Source organism: Apium graveolens, chromosome 6 (genome assembly GCF_009905375.1).
Source record: "Apium graveolens cultivar Ventura chromosome 6, ASM990537v1, whole genome shotgun sequence".
Taxonomy (NCBI): domain Eukaryota; kingdom Viridiplantae; phylum Streptophyta; class Magnoliopsida; order Apiales; family Apiaceae; genus Apium; species Apium graveolens.
Window position 1 is genome coordinate 95,416,672 of NC_133652.1, and position 21,608 is coordinate 95,438,279.

The 21,608-nt window shown below is 38.2% G+C and overlaps 1 non-coding gene across 1 annotated transcript; it reads left to right on the forward strand.

Annotated features, from left to right (window-relative positions):
• Positions 1–1,970: 1,970 nt before the first annotated feature.
• Positions 1,971–2,077, forward strand: LOC141669264 (small nucleolar RNA R71). Its single transcript, XR_012553552.1, has one exon. It is a non-coding gene; the product is annotated as a small nucleolar RNA R71 (small nucleolar RNA).
• Positions 2,078–21,608: the final 19,531 nt, after the last annotated feature.

Below are 21,608 nucleotides of genomic sequence, written 5' to 3' on the forward strand. Positions count from 1 at the left end.
AGTCCATCCAATTGCCGATTTGAACTCTCTCAGAATTCTTAAGAGCTTTTCCTCATCACTACCTGAAAGGTCAGATTCCATAATAACAGGCAAAGTAGATACATCACCTAAATTCACACCTTAAGTGTTCAGGCAATGGTTTAAGCTCGAGTGTAGGAGCTTTCTCGACAGATGGCTTGAGACGCCCCTTAGCATTTTTCAGTTCTGACATTCCAAGAGATTCAAAAGGCATATCCAGCCTTCTCTTCCAAGGAGAAGCATTCAAATACTGCAATTGTTTATCACCTTCATCATATTCACTATCTGAATTCCCCAACAAGGCCTTCTCTAAGGCAACAGACCTTAGCATTCAATCAAGTTCTGAAGTAACCACAAAATCGACCAATTCCACTTTTAAGCACTCCTCGTTATCAATAGGGAATTTTATGGCATTGAACACATTGAAAGTCATATCTTGATCCAGCACTCGCATAGTGAACTCACCCTTCTGCACATCTATCAAGGTTCGGCTAGTAGCCAAGAATGGTCTTCCCAAGATTATGAGAAACTTTTTATCCTCCTCGAAATCAAGAATTACAAAATCAGCGGGAAAGATGAGTTTGTCCACCTTGACCAAGACATCCCCCACAATGCTTCGTGGATATATAATAGAACTATCGGCCAACTGCAAGGACATATAAGTATGCTTTGGATCAGGTAAATCCAACTTCTTGAAGACAGAAAAATGCATCATATGATGCTAGCTCCCAAATCACATAAACACTTGTCGAAAGACAAGTTTCCGATAGTGCAAGGAATAGTGAAGCTTCCAGGATCTTTAAGCTTTGGAGGCAACTTATGTTGCAGCATAACACTGCATTTCTCTGTGAGAGCAATGGTCTCTAAGTCATCGAGCTTCACTTTCCTAGAGAGAATACCTTTCATAAACTTCGCATAGCTAGGCATTTATTCAAGAGCTTCAGCGAAAGGTATGTTGATATGAAGTTTCTTGAACACCTCCAGAAACTTCGCAAACTGCTTATCCAACTTTTGCTTCTACAACCTCTTAGGAAAATGAGGTGGAGGATATAAATATTTATCTCCTGTATTACCCTCAGGAGGAGTGTGTTCCACAGTTTTCTTCCTTGGTTCCACTTCTGCTTCCTTCTACACATCTTCTTTAGCCACATCTTCAAATTCTGAAACTTGAAATTTTTCGGGATTTACAACCTTCCCAGACCTTAATGTAATTGCCTTAACCTGATCTTTTGCTTCCTTCTTGCCTGGAACTTCCGTGTCACTAGGGAGAATACCAGGTTGACAATTCAGCAAGGCATTGGCAATCTGCCCAATTTGATTTTCCAAGTTCTTAATAGAAACCGCTTGGCTCTTGCACATGAGCTTCAACTCCTCCAATTCAGATTTTTCATTAGATTGTTGCAGTTGGAGTTGTTTCCTTGGTGCATATTGGGGTTGCTGAAAACTAAGAGGGTTGTATTGCTTTGCTGCATACTACTGATAAGGCTACTGTACCGCATTCTGAGTATTGCTCCAGCCGAAGTTAGGATGATTGCGGTTGTTAGGGTGATAGGTGGATGGAACTGGTTGCTGTGACCTATGAAAGTTGCTCACGAACTGAACTGATTCACTAGATATAGCACACTGCTCCATCTCATGCGCACCAGCACAAAGCTCACAAACACTAGTGATCTGATTCACTCCATAATTAGCCAAATAATCCACCTTCATCATCAAATCTTCATTGCCGTGAGGTAGCAGTAGCTGCATCTACCTCCAGAATTCCTGCTACCTTGCCTTGAGGTAATCGCTGAGAAGGGTTCTGGTATTTATTAGCAGCCATCAGTTCAATCAACTCATAAGCTTCATTGTAGCTCTTGGACCATAAGGCTCCACCTGATGCTACATCAATCATGGGTCTAGAATGTGCTTCCAAGCCATTATAAAAGCAGTTGATAATCATCCAGTCAGGCATCCCATGATGAGGATACTTTCTAAGCATCTCCTTATAACGATCCCAAACTTCATACAAAGACTCTCCTAATTGCTACACAAATTGAGTAAGAGCATTCCTGATTGCAGTTGTCTTCGCCATAGGAAAGAATTTAATAAGAAACTTTTGAGCAAGATCTTCCCATTTAGTGATAGATCTTGGAGGTAGAGAGTGCAACCAATACTTAGCTTTATCCCTCAGAGAGAATGGGAAAAGCCTTAAATTTATAGCATCTTCAGATACATTGTTGAATTTGAAAGTGTCGCAGATCTCGATAAAATCTCTAATATGCATGTTCGGATCTTTCATTGGAGGACCCCAAAACTGGACTGAGTTCTGCACCATCTAAATCGTGCTAGCTTTGATTTCAAAAGTGTTAGCCACGATGGCTGGTCTGACAATGCTAGACTGAATATCATTGATCTTTGGTTGAGAGTAATCCATCAAAGCTTTCGTATTCACTTCCGGTTCTCCCATTGCAATAAGATCTTCTTCTTCAACTTTTTCCTCAACAAGAACTTCTTCCACTACTTCCTCCACTTTATCCAGTGTTTTCTTTTGAGATCGAGAACGCGTTAACATACACGCTCTCTCGAGTACCTGAAAAAGCGACAAACAAACAAGTAAGTGCAATATTCGAGTCAGTGAACTTTAACGACCACTGATTTCAAGCACATAAACTAAAAGTAAACAACGAGTCCTCGACAGCGGTGCCAAAATCTTGTTAGGACGATGGCACGCGCTAAATTACACGCAAGTAATATAGAATTATTTCTAGTTCATTCCCACAGAGACTCGTTTATGTTAAGTTCAATTTATGCACTTATGCAACAATGGTATAGTTATTATTCAATGCTAAGATGATAATAAGTTGAGATTGTTTATAACTACGAGATTATACTAACTAATATTAGCTAAGAATATTAAGGTTGATTTACTTTTATAACACAAACAAGAGATTCTAACTTCATTAAATACTTCATTCAATAGCCTTTTTGTTCTTAACCTTAGCATGCAATATTGATGACACTAATCAGATAACATGAAACTAGTAAATGCCAACTATTGTTTTACGAATACCCTACTACCAGACATCCATAAAAAAGATAAAAGCTGAATAGACACCAATTATATTGAGACCCTATATATCTATATAATTTGACAACATAGCGGTTTAATGCACAAGTTATCTATCATAATTACATAGGACAAGTAAGATGGTTAAAATTACCTATAAATCATGCCTATCAAATGCATGAACCTATGCTAGCATGGCAACTTCTAAACCCCTATATTCACTTTCGCTTCAATAGAGATTAACACTCTATCTTATAAGTTCACGACGCTTATAAGACGAATAAGCACAACCAATACTAGGATATCATACAATCACCACACACTATGGTATTGAAACAAATTAACTATTGGAATCCATATGTAAATCCGTTAGAACCCGACGATAACAATTAGCCCATAACCGAACTCATCATCATTGTGGGTTCTGATGAAAGAATCGTATAGTAAACTAAGTCTTTATAAACCGAATAATAATCAAAGTACGTTAAACAAGAGTAATAGGTTCAACAAACAAGAAAACTAGCATCCAAGATTACAAATCAAATAAAGAATCACAAGTATAAACAAGCTTTTCTTCTCCTTTGTTGTATTTTTGCTACTTCTCGCTGTCTTCTCATTAGTCTCCATTATTAAAAACATCTTTAGAATGTCTTTATATAGCAGTCCAATCAGCATGGAAGTCCATAAAATCAATCTTCTACTAAAAATAGGATTCTTCAGTTTTAGCCTGGCGCGGCCGCACACTCTCCTTGCACAGGCGTGCTGTCCTCCTACTATTCTGGTACGGGCGCGCACTATCACAGCGCGGGCGCGCTGACCTTCTGGAGAAAATTCTTCCTTCTATTTTCTTTGCTGGTTTTTTATGGCGATCAACAAGCGAACATCCAAGGCACCTTCCTAACTCTACTTTAGCACCAAAACAATGCGTATATCTCCTTATTCCTTTATTTATGCCTGAAATGCAAAACACTACAAAAACACATCAAATACACAAATAACTTGAGTATAAAACACCAATTCAAGCCTTTATAGTATGTTCTAAGTGGACATAAATGCCACTTAACACCAACTACGAACCTCAAACTTTGTTGCTCCCAAATTCCTCCGTCAACAAATTGGCGCTAGAAAGAGGGGGCTAATAGAGATCTGCATCTAGGAGGAAAGATGTCTCAATATCATGATGGAAGTTCATAAGATGGAGAAAGCTCTGATGATGGCTCTGAACAGGGCTACGATGAACCTTATGTTCCAAATCCGATGAATCGTCCCACCTCGAATGTTGGTGGCCCGCCACCAGTTCTGATCAGCAGCGCAGATTTGTTGGAGCAGCTTTATTGCATGGGTGATGCCTTAAACGGCTTTGATTCAAGGTTGAGTACGATGGAGTGACGTAGGACAAGAAGAGACCTTCGTCGTAAACGCTCAGCTCACATACTTGGAAAAGCTCACATGACTGATGCTCCGGTTGGTAGTGGCCAATCAGGAGGCGAACGTGTGGCAATAACGCTGCGACGTCTGATTTACTCCAACTACATAACCCCGATCGTTGAACTTGTTGATGAAGATACTGATGGACGAGAGGTGCCGCGGGCAGATAACCGAGTAGTCACTCACCCGCACCGATCTGGGCGTACTCTTAATGAACGTCAGCAAGCGGAGTCTATCCCAACGAATGAACAACGAGGTTTCACTACTTTGAAGGATCACTTGGGGATCCGCTTGGGAGATGATGACTTGAGAATGTTACTGTTGGAATGGCAGAGAGATGCTAATCATGGAGAAGTGACTCCTTATGGTTCACCGCGTGTGCCCATGAATCCCCTTGAGAATCAGGAGCGGCATCACGACCATGAGATAGCTTCTCTCGGCGGATCGATGGGCCGGTACGGTCGAGGATACGAAAGTGACCGTTGGAGAAGACCCCAGTGGAGGGGAAGAGGTGGAGGCCAAAGCAAGTACTTAGACGGGTATCTCTGTGACAACTATCGTGGATATAGGGATACTCGCACTTACGACCGTGCTGAAAGAGATAACTATGAGGAGAATGGTGGTCGTAGGGACACCTAGCATTATGATCGCGGGACACCCAGGGCCATGACCGAGGTCAAGGAGAAGGTCCTAGAGGAGAGCAAGGGAAAGACCAAGAGGTAGTAGTGGTCCCTGGAGCAGGGTAGACTGATGCCCAAAACACTAATCAACAATAGGCTCCCCCAGATGGAAATCAAGTGGTGCTACCTTCGCCTCAGCCCCAAAGGCCGCAAGCTCACATGCAGAATATCCCGGACATATGAACTTGTAATTTGGATGATTAGAAGAGGCTACTTAATCACTTGGAAGGAAGAGTAACGGCCACGGACAAAATTCCTTAGCCATTCTCTGCGGCAGTAAGAGAGGCTCAATTGTCGGCCGGATATCATAACACGACTAGCGATCTCCGTTTCCATAGAAGTTCGAATCCTGTAGAATTCTTGGGCCGATTCAATACAGAAATGGATGTGTATCAAGTTCCAGACTTAGATCGATGCCGACTCTTGGCGGCAACTATAACACCCCCAAATCCGGGGTCGGGGATCCGGGTTGTCATGAGTTCCATTTCCCTTAATAACACCCAATCTTAATAAACAATCAACTACTCAGTACTGTGACCCCACAATATACACACACACTCCACAAGTTATAGTCTCAGAGATGAATACCAAAAATAACACAAGTAATTTTATTCCACATTATAAGTCATTACACCTCAAGAGGGTTTCTGAATAAATTTACATTTCTTTGCCATTATTACAATTCATATAGATATATAAGTCCGGTACAACAAAAGTTGAAAGCCTAGCCTAGTGGTAGTTCCTACCTCAGCTACAACGGCATCAACACCTACAGGAAACTGCGGAACATTTCCTAACCACTCACGAATTGGGAGCTTGATCCTGTTCATCTTGTCTATCTGTTGTTGTGTGATGAAAGAAGAAAGCAAGGGTGAGCAACAAGCCCACCGAAATAATATGTATAATGAATAACAATATATGAGCATTCTCATAGCATTCATGAAAGTCTTGGTCAAGAAGAATTGAACCAAGTTGATATCTTAACGCGACCAAGTCACAAAATATTCAGTATATATATACATATATACTTTTCACAATCTTTGAAAACCTCTGACATGTATAATATACACAGAGTTCCAGTTTATAACTGTATAAAAATATCGTTGCAAGGTGATCTCATATATCTAACCTTGTCTCAACGTTTTTCTGAAAACCTTTGTCATTCATAAGATAATCATTAACTAGATATAAGTTAAAAAGATGAAGTTACAAGATACTCCAATATACTTATATCTTTTTCCTAATACTACTTAAACTACCACCGTTCAAGGTATAAATAGTTCATCCCATAGATGAAGCTACACGACAAAACTTGTATAGAATCAATCTTTGAAATATCATCAAAATGAAATGAAGTTACGAGATACTTCATTTGATGAAAACATCATTTTGAAAACTCGACCCTGCCAACACTCAACAATCGCCCAGCCGTAGCCTTTCTATCGAAGTGCTCTGGTAGTGTTGCAGAAATATCCAATTGGATGATGAACTCATTACTGGAGTTTGCCGCGCCAGGAAGACCACTTACGATGATCCGTCGCAGTAGTGCAACCCCACCATTTTCTACATGTAAAGGAGAACCTGTCGGATTTACTTGTCAACCGAACACTGGACTCCTAAGGAATGGACCGTCTTAGCGGAACTTCCAGGCCATTTGGGCCAATATAATAAGGCTGGGCCGGCGCCACTTGACCACTTACGCCACTCCTAGTTTAGATGAAATCAATGACTCTGAAACGTAAAGCTTGTCCCCCCTTTCCCCAAGTAGAAACTTGTTGATACGGCTCCACCAAGAAGTCCTATCTAGTTGGAAAGGAAAACTCACCGATATTTCCCAGGAGGTGCCTGTTAATGGATTAACTTGTTCTAAGAATTTTACTTCCCGGGTGTTGGGTAAGTAATCAAAAACTCTTTTATCAAAATAACAACCTTGTTGCGAATATAAAACAAACCACAGAGCCGGATCCCTCAGGTTTTAAGCGAGTATTTAAATCCCCTTTGAAAGGAGGATCTTAAATATAAAAATGAGTTTTGGGATCCGCCCTAACTTTTTAAAATCATTTTGAAGACTCGAAAACATTTTAAAGAATGTTTAGAGTAACGCTGATTTAATAAAATAAATTAGTCCCGATATGTTAGAAAGTATCTGAATATTATTATTTAAATAATATTCCCATAAGGGTGATCCTTTTAAAAATAATCGAGGTAGGAGTTTTAAAACTCATACTTGAAATGAATAATAAATAACCAAATATATACTTATACGAAAGTATGATCTTTATTTGAATAATCGAAAATAAGTTTGATTATCGAAATATTATTCTTTAATAAAATAAGGAATATTATTTAGTAAATAAGCGGAGTCATAAGTCCTCGAATGAATATTCAAAAATAATATTCATTAAATATAATAAACGGAGTCATAAGTCCTCGAATGAATATTCAAAATAATATTCATTAAATAGAATAGACGGAGTCATAAGCCCTCGAATGAATATTCAAAATAATATTCATTAATTAAAATAAAGTTATCGAATAAACATTATTCGATTAATGGTTTTGAAAACTATTTATATATATATATTATACTCGGGAACATCGACTCCCGATTTAGAAAAATGTTCACCTTTGGGTCCCCTATACTAAGGCTATACGCAACTACTGCTTATCTCTAGCATAGGTATTATGCAACTTATAAGCAATTGAATCAACAATTAGATATCAAGATTAGGAAACGGACATGCATATATACCATATCAGCATGCTCCAATATATCGCAAAATTTGCTAATAACAATCATGCACTTATCACAAGATAATGCATATACATATATTTACATCACAACAACAGTATAACGGGTAGAAAACTTGCCTGAGCGACTGGGGGTGATAAAAGGCTTGGGACGAGTCTGGTAACCTATAAACAACATATAAGTTGGAATTAAACCAAAGTCGCTTATGAATCTATACTTTAACCAATTAGTCCCCAATGTTCGCTTTTATGCTTAACGATTAACTTAAGTCGCTCGAGAACCCTCGGCTCCACCATTTTTAATAAATTAACCATTAAGGGTTTTAAGGCGATTCTTTCGCGAGTACCCTACCAACTGCCTTATCCACTTTCCATAATTGTTTTATACTCCAATTAGTCATTTAAGGGCCTTAACCAAGGTTTTAAAGTAAGACGAGGGGTAATGGTTCGTTCGCGAAATGCCGTTACTTAAAACGGTCGTTTCTCCTAAACCGTAGATCGGATTCAAGCGAACCACATATCAAAACGAAGCTCGTAACATGAACTATCTAAACATGGCAAAAGTTAGAATCTTTCAGTGAGTTCACGGGTCCTAAAATTAAGAATAGAACAGTTAAGGAAAATCGGGCATTATGATGTTTATGTTTACGCGATTTCCAATTTTTAAACCACTCCAAACAACCACCATTCAACTCACAACCAACAATACAACCAACCCTCATCCAAACCTTACTACATCAGTCCCCAAACCTCAATATTTTCCAATTTATACAACCCCACACATGAACTACTAGTTATACTTAAGTTTCATTAACTATAAACAAGATTTCAACATCCAAATCACTACAAATCCAATCCAAACTCTAAATACACAAGCATCATGCTTCTCATTTACTATAACCATCAAAACCATCATAATACTCAAAGTAAAGTTAGAGTTTGGAGGTGTTATACCTTCCTTGGAGTGATTAGAGTAGCTAGGAAGTCTTAGGGAGCCTCCTACAAGCTTGATCTTTCCAAAGAAATCAAGAACACAAAGTTAGGTTTTGAAGTTTCTAAAAGTCAGATTGAAAGAACTGTCAAAACGAGGGTCTTACCATGATTATTTGGACGAGAATTGTGAACAAGAGTTGTAGGAAATTTCAATACCTTTCCAAAGAGCTATAGAACATACTATTTGAGTGAGTATTAAAGGAGATATGGTAGTTTGAAGTTGCTGCTCTGGTTTTGGCCGAGAGCTTTTGTTCTTGGAAAGCAAAAGTCAACTTCTAATTTGTGTTTTGTGATTTGTTTTGCCTTGGCTTGGTTGCTACCTTTTGTTTGTTAACTAAATTGTTACCATGGTAAAAATTGTGTGGCTCACAATCAACCAACCAATCCTTCCCACTTTGTCATGCTCATGTCATCTGCTTATGTCATCTTGTTACACTTGTCTTCCTCTTGTTGGTGTGATGACATCATCGTCCATTAACCTCTTTGATTAATCCCTAATTACTTGGCTAATGACCGCTGATCTGTTATACGGTTCGCTTAACTTTCGTTCTCGTTTATCGTTTGAGGGATCATACCCGGGATTTTATTACTTGGGTTCCCTTAACCTTTCTCAATACATTATATTCCTTTTATGATCCCCTCTTATAATCTTGAATTTAAATCCTTTTTATCCTGTTACCTTATACTCAATTCTTTTGGTATATGGTGGATTTTCGGGAAAAATCAAAGTGTTCGGATTTGGATTCTGACGATCTTTACATACACTTATATACCATATAGAGTACTAATAAGACCTCAGAATATTCATAAAAAAATTGCTACATTGTGTGGCATGGAAAGTTTTCTTATTCAGCATAATCAGCAAAATCACTATTCATAAGGTTTACAAAAAGTCCAAAATTTTTGGGGTTATTACAGTCTCCCCTCCTTAAAAGGATTCTGTCCCGGAATCAGATAGAAAATGAATGGGGATACTTTCTTAGCATTGCACTTTCTAACTCTCAAGTCAATTTTCCCACATTGTGGTTCTGCCACAAACCCTGACTAGCATGATAACCCTTCTTCTAAGCACTTGTCCATTTTTGATCTATAACCCTTCCTGGTTGCCCTATATAGGTTACGTCTTGTTGCATGTCTATGCGCTCATATGCCCCTATTTGTCTGGCACCCGGATTACACTTCCTTAACATTGATACATGGAACACGTTATGAACTTACTAAGGTTCGGGGTAAGGCTAGCTCATATGTTAACTTCCCAATACGACTTAATATATCTAAGGGTCCAACAATTCGTGGGCTTAGCTTTCCTTTCTTTCCGAACCACATCCATCATTTCCAAGGGAATACCTATAACAGCACTAGGTCCCCTACTTCTTATTCTTTGTCCTTTCGTGTCAAATCAACATACTTCTTATGTCCATCTTGGCCTACTACCAGTCGTCCTCTGATTAGATCTATTATATCATTGGTCCTTTGGACTACTGTGGGTCTGAGCATCTTGTGCTCTACAACTTCATCCTAACATAAGGGAGATCGACATTGTCTTCCCTCAAGGATCTCATAAGGTGATACCTCGATACTGACATACTATCGATTATCGTAAGAAAACTCAATCTGCGTTAAGTGATCATTCCAAATTTCTTTCAAGTCTATTGTACAGACTCTCATTATCTAATCTAGATCTACATCTTTTGCTTCTCAATACCCACTCTTTTCCAGTTCGTAATCGTTACTATCTTCCGTACCAAATTTTATACTGATTACACTTTTGCTCGTTAGCGTTCTATAACTTCTGAATAATCGCGTCAACCTTAGTATCACGAACGCGTTAGAATCGGAATACCACCATACTTGGTACCACTTCATCTCTAGCTGCCTCCATCTTCGAAAGCTTAATCCTTCATATAGAAGTAAAAGAATTTATTGAGAGATCACTATGATCATGAACACTTGTTATATTGCATAGTTAGTACAGAAGGTGGCCAGCCTTTAGTACTTGACAAGCAATTAAACAATAGATGGTATCCTACTAGGCTTCTATCACACAGATAGATAGTCAATCGGTAATACCTCCCCTTCTGGAAGGGTTGTTCTTCTCAGCTTATATGAAATGAAAAGGAGAGAGAAGAACGAATTGAAGAGAATTGTATATATATAAAATATACTTCCATAAAATATCTGGCTTGGAATCTACCTCTGAACTATAGAGGTTTGTCATAGGAGAACAAAACATATATGTATATATATCAACATCAAGTATTATAGCATCGTATTTCACGTGTCTGAATATTTACTATTCCGTCCATCATTCTATGGACCCATGCTCTTGCTCGAGCTTATAAATAATCACCATTAAAACTCCCTCGACAGCGAAAATCGAATCTGGGATTTCATTCTAGACCTCCTCGTTACTAGAATTTTATGCTTGCACCGCAACCTTCCTCGTATAGTAATACAACTCTCTATTGATAAGAAGAAATAATAGGTAGATAATCGACTTAATTAGTCTATCAATGATAACTTATACACCACCATGACCCAATTAATGGTACTCACTCTCAACATCCATTGCAATACAACTCTCACGGTTGTAAGTAATCGGCTCATTACTCGCAGAATCATTCCTGCATTACTATGGCCCACCATTGACCTACTATAGTCATTCGTTTTCCATGAAGTTTTAATAGCTAACCATACGGAGTCCATTCATATCATATCAAATCCTTCTAAGGAGGTAACATAATCACCATTCATGATTCGTGAAGAACATTCCTGATCCTGATGTACATACATGACATAAAGCAGATAAAATTGCAGAAGAGTTTCAATCAAAGCAACGATAGCAGGCTAATACCATTATTAACCATATTTCTTTACTGGGAGACATGAAGCTCAAAGGTTCATTTAGTCCTTTCATAACATGCTCCTGGCTTATATCAAGATAGGACCTTCTAAGATAGAAAGCCCGCTCACGGCGATTACATAAATATTATCTTTACCAAACTACTATTACGGTTGAGTACCGCACAGTCATCAGAAGGAATGTCAATCTTTTACACCATAATACAACCTTCACGGAATTAACCATTATCACTGTATTCCTCTGGCACGAGCGCTGATAATTATCCTCTTACACTTAAAGTGTTGGCCACCTCTTTGGCCTTTCCTGATAGTAAAATTTCCTTACAATCAATGTCATTTTAACCACCTCCAACTAAATTTTCTACCTTATTTCAATCACTGCTTATGTGAAAATGCTTCTCTTAAGTCCTGGTGAGAAAAAAAATCACCATTTTTTCATAAGTCATTGCCTTAGTCATTAGATGTGAACATTGCCACGACTGACTCTCGATCATACTTAGGCGTCTCTTATCTTGGGTCCTTCTTGTTTTCACCAATATCTACCCTCATTGGATCGATCTATACTTTCTTATGGTTCAACACGTGCCCCACCTGGCATTATTATAATTACGTCATATTTCCTTCATAAAAATTTCTATTCTTGAGAACTTTGAATATTACCTTTCTCCTTGTAAAACCTCTAAGGTTATCCTTAAATCCTTCATCGGGTACACCCTAGGCACAGGGCATATCAAGATACCATTTAATAATACCAGAATCATTGTCTATATACTTCTGAAAAATTTCTCCACTGATCCTTAAAGGTTGTTGTTACCTTAATCCTTTCCAATTCATACTATCAAAACTCATGCTTTCCCTATTAAGGGTGAAATTCCAACCTTTATGCATTCCCCTAGGATTCATTTCAAGTTATCGGGGTTTTATCCTTAATTCCACCTTTACAAGATACTTACGCTCTTCCATGGATAAATCAAGTCATATATACTTGATAGATTACCTTATTCAATCATTCTCACTTCGATAGTCTGTACTTAATTTCACAATAGCATCCTTATTCAAACTGAGGTCAATCCATATGGCCTCCAAAAGATAACAACGGTTTTTTTTTGCGCTTTGCTTGCCTAATTTGGTAATGACAACAGGGATGTTCTGGAAGATATTGGTCGTGTTCAACGTGAACTTCTTCTTAATAATTCCTTATTTACTTTTGTTGTTTATCTCAACAGTCATCTCAATATTGGGATATCTTTCATACCTGACGTCTCCCTTTCTGGGTATCAAGCCACCGGTCTTACACTTCACATTCTTGAAGGTCACTTCCTTCATCCAATTTTCCTAATTTCTTACTTCCTTGTCTCAGTCTATCCGCGTCTCATTATTTATCCTTCGAACTATCTCAAGGTTTCCTCGAATCCTTCCAACTTACAGGGGATAAAATATATGTATCTCTTATGCCTTCAACCATCAATTTTAACTCATGGTGAATCACCCTCATCCTGACGATTACATACTTTTCTATTTCTATTGCTACGAGTCTTTAGGGTTTCCTCATACCCAACTCCCTTATCATTCCTCAAACTCTATTGCCTTTATATTCCTTTCCACTTCAGTTTCTTTTTATTTTCCTCTCTCTTATCATTATTTCATGAACCAACACAACATAAGCATTGATTTCAAACATCCCGTCATTCTGGATTCGTGTCCTCAGAACGAATCTTGACAACTTTTACAACTTAGATTCATAATTCATCATACTCGTCTGCCTTTGTAATAGGCTCTAAAGCTTTTACACTATCTCCATAACCTTAGGAAGTACTTTCCTGAAAACAATTGACTGAACTTAAATCAGTTTATTATAATCTCTTGCTCCATGCCTTCCTTGGCCTTTCACCAGCGGGTGGCCTCTCTCTTAGGAGGGTAAGTGACAAAAACAGTCTTTTGTGATTCGTCAATCATTTAGAATCTCAAATGATTCCTATATTTCCTTTAGCCAGGCTCTTGCCTTGACTGGGTCCGCTTGTTCCTTGGAACTCTGAGAGCTTAGAGAATTAAAGGTCCTGAAAGAATTTCCCACCGCACTGTCTCCTCAGGGTGGTGGTTGGGGATAATAGTCTAAGTTCTTTTTTAGACAGGTCCATGAATTGCCGTCTAGGAGCACCGTCTCGGATATCCTTATCTTGCTCGACTTCTATTTTCTCAGTATGAAATGTTTCATCCTTCTCCCATAATCAGGGTTATCTTATACGTTAAAATCCTTGTTTTTCATTTCATTATATTATGGGTTCTTTCTTTCTTGATGGCGACCTCCCTGGCTATCACATTCAGGGTTTGCCCTAAATCTTATTCCTCGAACAATGACTTTCATCTAAGATCCCTTCCTTAAGCTATTAAATGTTTGGAACCAAAATTCTGTAAGAACACCTCATTATTCCCTTATCATTTTTCTCGGTATGGATCTCTTCTCCAGTCATTGACTCTCTGCCTTCATTCATTACTTTTTCTTGGCACATTCTAATCTTTTCCAATAACTCGGGCTGCATTACAATCTCAAACAGCTTTTCGGTACCGGTTCCGATTACCTTCACTTCTATCTCCATTTTCTCAAAACCTCTTATCAACTCTCCCAAATACATGTTCATCTTGAGTCTCTCTTTTATACTAAGGGCATTAGCCACCATTTTGGCTTTCCCTGGATGATAAAGAATCTCATAATCATAATCCTTGATTAGCTCTAACCACCTCCTCTGGCGCATGTTGAGCTCTTTCTGCGTGAAAATGTACTAGAGCACTTATGGCTTGTGTAAATCTCGCACTTCTCTCCATACACGTAGTGCCTCCAATCTTTAGGGAAAAACTATTGCCACGAGCCCAAGCTCATGGGTGGGGATATCGAATTTTTATATTCCCTTAATTGTCTTGATGCGTACGCGATTACCTTGCTGTGCTATATAAGAAGCACCCTAATTCCTTATGCGAAGCGTCACTACACATCATAAAATCTCCTTTTCCATCCGGCAACGCCATCATAGGGGCCGTCACCAATCTTTGCTTCAGTTCTTGAAAGTTGTTCTCATATTTCTCTGTCCATTCGAACTTCTCAGTCTTACGAGTAAGCGCGTTAAAGGGGCTACTATCTTTACCAAATTGAACGAACCTCTGGTAGTAACCGACCAATCCTACCTCTGGTAGTCGCCCTAACCATAGTCATCAATTCCTCAGTGGTCCTTTATTCATTCTTGTCAGGATCCTCCACGGGATTCTTCTCAGCAACAATCCCTTCTAGGACAACATCCTCAACCGCTACATCCTCAATATGAACATCATCCGGTCCCGCGTTAGGACGTTCTATCGGATCAATAATCTGATCTCCAATAAGTAATAAAACATCATCGCGTTGTTGTTCCTCAACCTCAGGGTTCAGAGTCCCGCTACCATATACGATAACGAACTACGCTTCTATCACGATATTTATAAGGGTTCCCATAAGGGTTTTAACTGTCAGTACTATGTTAGGTAGTCCGACTATGAACTTGGAAAGAGTTCTTATTATCTTAGTGAACTTATTATTTTAACGTCATATCATCTCTGGGGTTTATAACGCTTAGCTCTGATACCATTTCTGTAACACCCCCAAATCCGGGGTCGGGGATCCGGGTTGTCACGAGTTCTATTTCCCTTAATAACACCCAATCTTAATAAACAATCAACTACTCCGTACTGTGACCCCACAATATACACACACACTCCACAAGTTATAGTCTCAGAGATGAATACCAAAAATAACACAAGTCATTTTATTCCACATTATAAGACATTACACCTCAGGAGGGTTTCTGAATAAATTTATATTTTTTTGCCATTATTATAATTCATATAGATATATAAGTCCGGTACAACAAAAGTTGAAAGCCTAGCCTACTGGTAGTTCCTACCTCAGCTACAACAGCATCAACGCCTACAGGAAACTGCGGAACATTTTTCTAACCACTCACGAATTGGGAGCTTGATCCTGTTCATCTTGTCTATCTGTTGTTGTGTGATGAAAGAAGAAAGCAAGGGTGAGCAACAAGCCCACCGAAATAATATGTATAATGAATAAGAATATATGAGCATTCTCATAGCACTCATGAAAGTCTTGGTCAAGAAGAATTGAACCAAGTTGATATACTTAAGATTTTCCAAACCTTACTACATCAGTCCCCAAGCCTCAAGATTTTCCAATTTATACAACCCCACACATGAACTACTAGCTATACTTAAGTTTCATTAACTATAAACAAGATTTCAACATCCAAATCACTACAAATCCAATCCAAACTCTAAATACACAAGCATCATGCTTCTCATTTACTATAATCATCAAAACCATCATAATACTCAAAGTAAAGTTAGGGTTTGGAGGTGTTATACCTTCCTTGGAGTGATTAGAGTAGCTAGGAAGTCTTAGGGAGCCTCCTACAAGCTTGATCTTTCCAAAGAAATCAAGAACACAAAGTTAGGTTGTGAAGTTTCTAAAAGTCAGATTGAAAGAACTATCAAAACGAGGGTCTTACCTTACTTATTTGGACGAGACTTGTGAACAAGAGTTGTAGGCCATCTCAATACCTTTCCAAAGAGCTATAGAACATACTATTTGAGTGAGTATTGAAGGAGATATGGTAGTTTGAAGTTGCTGCTCTGGTTTTGGCCGAGAGCTTTTGTTCTTGGAAAGGAAAAGTCAACTTCTAATTTGTGTTTTGTGATTTGTTTTGCATTGGCTTGGTTGCTACCTTTTGTTTGTTAATTAAATTGTTACCATGGTAAAAATTGTGTGGCTCACAATCAACCAACCAATCCTTCCCACTTTGTCATGCTCATGTCATCTGCTTATGTCATCTTGTTACACTTGTCTTCCTCTTGTTGGTGTGATGACATCATCTTCCATTAACCTCTTTGATTAATCCCTAATTACTTGGCTAATGACCGCTGATCTGTTATACGGTTCGCTTAACTTTCGTTCTCGTTTATCGTTTGAGGGATCATACCCGGGATTTTATTAATTGGGTTCCCTTAACCTTTCTCAATACATTATATTCCTTTTATGATCCTCTCTTATAATCTTGAATTTAAATCCTTTTTATCCTGTTACCTTATAAAATTTTTGGGGTTATTACAGCAACCTTCAGGGAAAGCGCTCAGCAATGGTTTCAAAGCTCGGACCGGGGGTAATCACTTCCTGGGACTAAATAAAACCTTGTTCCTAACCAAGTTCCAAGCAACTGTGAGAGACGCTCCGTCTGTTACTACTCTGGCCAACGTTAAACAAAAGAAGAATAAAAGTTTGACCTCCTGCTTTAAAAGGTTCAACGTTAAGTCTACTAGTGTAAGAGGCACTTCGGATGAAGCTTCGAAATTTTTTTCGATAGCAGGCCTAAGGGTTGGCTCATATTTCTGGAAACATCTACGGGGGAAAGATCCCGCTACTTTGGCAGATGTCTTTGCTTTGGAGGAATCATTCAAGGCCATAGAATAATATTTGGCAGAGGTGCAACTGGCTTCGAAGACAAGCCAGAGAGGCAGAGCAAGGAAGAGGGATAGATCCCCAGGTCCAAGATATCGAAGAAATAGTCGAAGCCCGAATCGGGTAAATGCCACGACGGTGAGGAGGGAGTGGAGCCCTCCCTCAAGCTATAATAGCAGAAGGAGCGGATACACCCCTTTGGCCGTGTCAATTGAGCATATCTTTGAGGTAAATAAGAATCTAGGACTTTTTAGAAAACCCGAGGCTTTGTCATCTTGTTAGAGCAAAGATAAGAAGAAATACTTTGAATACCACGAATCATCCGGACACAACACACATGAGTGTCGGCAGATGCAGGATGAAATTGAAGCTCTAATCAAAGAAGGATATCTCGACGAGTGGGTAGTAAAGAAAGTAAGGAGGCATAAAAGTGGCACTGACAAAGCAAAGGAAGAAGGAGGTCGTACTCCTCGAGGGTCTAACAATGAAACTCTGGAAGAAAATAAGTTTGTTAAGGATGGCAACATCCGAGCAATATACAGAGGAGATCCTGGGATGGAATGCAGTAACAGAGCCTTGGCAAGATATGCCAGGGAAGCTCAGTTTAGACCGCTAACTGACATCCATAGGGTGGAGACTCGGCCACCCAAAGTATTCAAGGGAGAATCCATGGATATCACCTTCAGGGAAGTAAATGCTACGTGGGTTCACCACCCCCACAATGATGCCTTGGTCATTTCTCTTCAAATCGGGACTAAAAATGTCTACAGAGCCTTCATGGACAATGAAAGCTCAACAAACATCCTTTACTACAACATCTTTAAGAAGATGGGGTTACCTGATCGGGATATGTCAGGAGAGGATTCATGGGTCTATGGTTTCTCTGGTGAAGGAGTTAGAGTCATGGGATCAATTCAATTACCATGTACCCTGGAAGAGAGTCCGTTGTCCGTAACAAAGATGCTCGAGTTCAAGATCCAAAACCAGGAGTCATCCCACAATGTGCTGCTAGGACGACCTTTTCTTAGGGAAATGAAGGTCATCACTTCAATTCACCATCTTACCATCAAATTTCCAACTCCAAATGGAGTTGGCAGCAAAAAGGGCTCTCAATGTGATTCTCGGGAGTGTTATAGTGTAACACCCCCAAATCCGGGGTCGGGGATCCGAGTTGTCACGAGTTTCATTTCCCTTAATAACACTTAATCTTAGTAAACAACCAACTACTCCGTATTGTGACCCCACAATATACACACACACACACCACAAGTTATAGTCTCAGAGATGAATACCAAAAATAACACAAGTCATTTTATTCCACAATTATAAGTTATTACACCTCAAAAGGGTTTCTGAATAAATTTACATATTCTTTGCCATTATTACAATTCATAAATATACATAAGTCTGGTACATCAAAAGTTGAAAGCCTAGCCTATTGGTAGATCCTACCTCAGCTACAACGGCATCAACGCCTACTGGAAACTACAGAACGTTTCCTATTCGCTCACGAATTGGGAGCTTGGTCTTGTTCATCTTGTCTATCTGTTTCTGTGTGATAAAAGAAGAAAGCAAGGGTGAGCAACAAGCCCACCGAAATAATATGTATAATAATTTACAATATATGAGTATTCTCATAGTACTCATGAAAGTCTTGGTCAAGAAGAAATGAACCAAGTTTGATATCTTAATACGATGAAGTCGAAAAATATTCAGTATATATATACATATATACTTTTCAAAATCTTTGAAATCCTCTGACATGTATAATATACACAGAGTTCCAGTTCATAACTGTATAAAAATATCTTTGCAAGGTGATTTCATATATCTAACCTTGTCTCAACATTTTTCTGAAAATCTTTGTCATGCATAAGATAATCATTAACTAGATATAAGCTGAAAAGATGGAGTTACAAGATACTCCAATATACTTATATATTTTCTGAATACTACTCGAACTACCACCGTTCAGGCTATAATCAGTTCAAAAGTTCATCACATAGATGAGACTTCAAGATAAGACTTGAATAGATTCAATCTTTGCAATATCATTCAAAAGAAATGAAGTTACGAGATACTTCATTAGTCCCGATATATATATATATATATATACATTTCATACACTCTTCTGCTATGGAAGTATAAGCAGAGTTGTCATATTCAAGAATTTTGGAAAGAAGAAACTTTGGCATAAACCTGATATCTTGCTGATCAGGAAAATATACCAATTAAGTAACCTTTTCTACTAGTAGATTGATGAATCCCCCACTGGTCATCACCCTGGCAGCATTAGGACCTTATACTGGACTGCCACTCAGCCACTTACGCATTTGATGGACTCCCACTGAGCCGTTTACACTTTCATGGACTCTCACTGAGCCCATGTTGCTTATGCCGACGCATTTCGAATGGGCTTACTTCCCGAATGTTGGGCAAGTAATCAAACTCTTTTATCAAGTTAGCAACTTCGTTGCTCCAAAAATATACCACGGAGCCGGATCCCTTAGGTTTTGAGCGAGTATTTAAATCCCCTTCGAAAGGAAGATCTTAAATCTGAAAATGAGTTTTGGGATCCGCTCTAACTTTTAAAATCATTTTGAAGACTCGAAAACATGTTAAATAATGTTTGGAGTAATGCTGATTTAATAAAATAAATCAGTCCCGATATGTTGAAGAATATCTGAATATTATTATTTAAATAATATTCCCATAAAGGATAATCTCTATAAAATAATTGAAGTAGAACTTTTAAAACTCATACTTGAAATGAATAATAAATAACCAAAGATATACTTATACGAAAGTACGATCTTTATTTGAATAATCGAAAATAAGTTTGAAATATCGAAACATTATTCGTTAATAAGATAAAGAATACTATTTAATGAAATAAGCGGAGTCATAAGTCCTCGAATGAATATTCAAAATAATATTCATTAAGTAAAATAAGCGAAGTCATAAGTCCTCGAATGAATATTCAAAATAATATTCAATAAATAAAATAAAGTTATCGAATAAACCTTATTCGATTAATAGTTTTGAAAACTATTTATATATATATAAATATACTATACTCGGGAACATCGACTCCCGGTTTAGAAAAATATTCACCTTCGGATCTCCTATACTAAGGGTATACGCAACTACTGCTTATCTCTAGCATAGGTATTATGCAACTTATAAGCATTTGAATCAACAATTAGATATCAAGATTACGAAACAAGCATGCATATATACCATATCAGCATGCTCCAATATATCGCAAGATTTGCTAATAACAATCATGCACTTATCACAAGATAATGCATATATATTTACATCACAACAACAATATAACGGGTAGAAAACTTGCCTGAGTGTTCCCGAATAGACTTAAGCTTAGAGTGGGTCCGGTAACCTATGAACAACAACATAAGCTGGAATTAAACCACGGTCGCTTAAGAAACTAGACTTTTATCCACTTAGACCCTAACGTTCGCTTATACGCTTAACGATTTGCGTTAATAGCTCACGCACCCTCAGCTCCACCAATTTTAATAAATTAATCGTTACGAATTTTAAGGCGACTCTTTCGCGAGAACTTTACCAACTGACTAATTAATCTTACATAATTTTTTCGTAATCCAATTAGTTTTTTAAGGGCCTTAAATAAGGTTTCAAAGTTAAGCGAGGGGTAAAGGTTCGTTCGCAAAATACCGTAACTTAAAACGGTCGTTTCTCCTAAACCGTAAATCAGATCTAAGCGAACCACATACCAAAACGAAGCTTACGACATGATCTAGCTAACCATGGAAAAGTTATATTCTGGTCAGTGAGTTATCTGGTTCGAGATTCATGTACAAACAGTCTAAGGAAAACAGGCATTACGACGGCTATGTTTACGAGTTTTCCAAGTTTCTCACTACACCAAAACCTCACCAAACAGCCCACAATCATTAACACATCAAAACCTCAACTAAATAATACTATACCGGTCCTTATTCTCCAGATTATTCATCTCAACCAACCACAATCAAGTTCTATTAACTATAACAAGATTCATTCACCAAATCACTCCAAATTCAAATCAAACTACTAATAATCAAAGATCATGCTTCTCATTTACAAAACCAACCATCAAACTCACTAATAATCAAAGTACATGTTAGGGTTTGAAATTTATACCTTCCTTGGTGTGTGATAAGTTGCTAGGAAGCCTTAGGGAGCCTCCTACAAGCTTGATCTTTCCAAAGAAATCAAGAACATAAAGTTAGGTTTTGAAGTTTCTAAAAGTACGATTGAAAGAGCTGTAAAAATGAGGATCTTACCATGCTTATTTGTACGA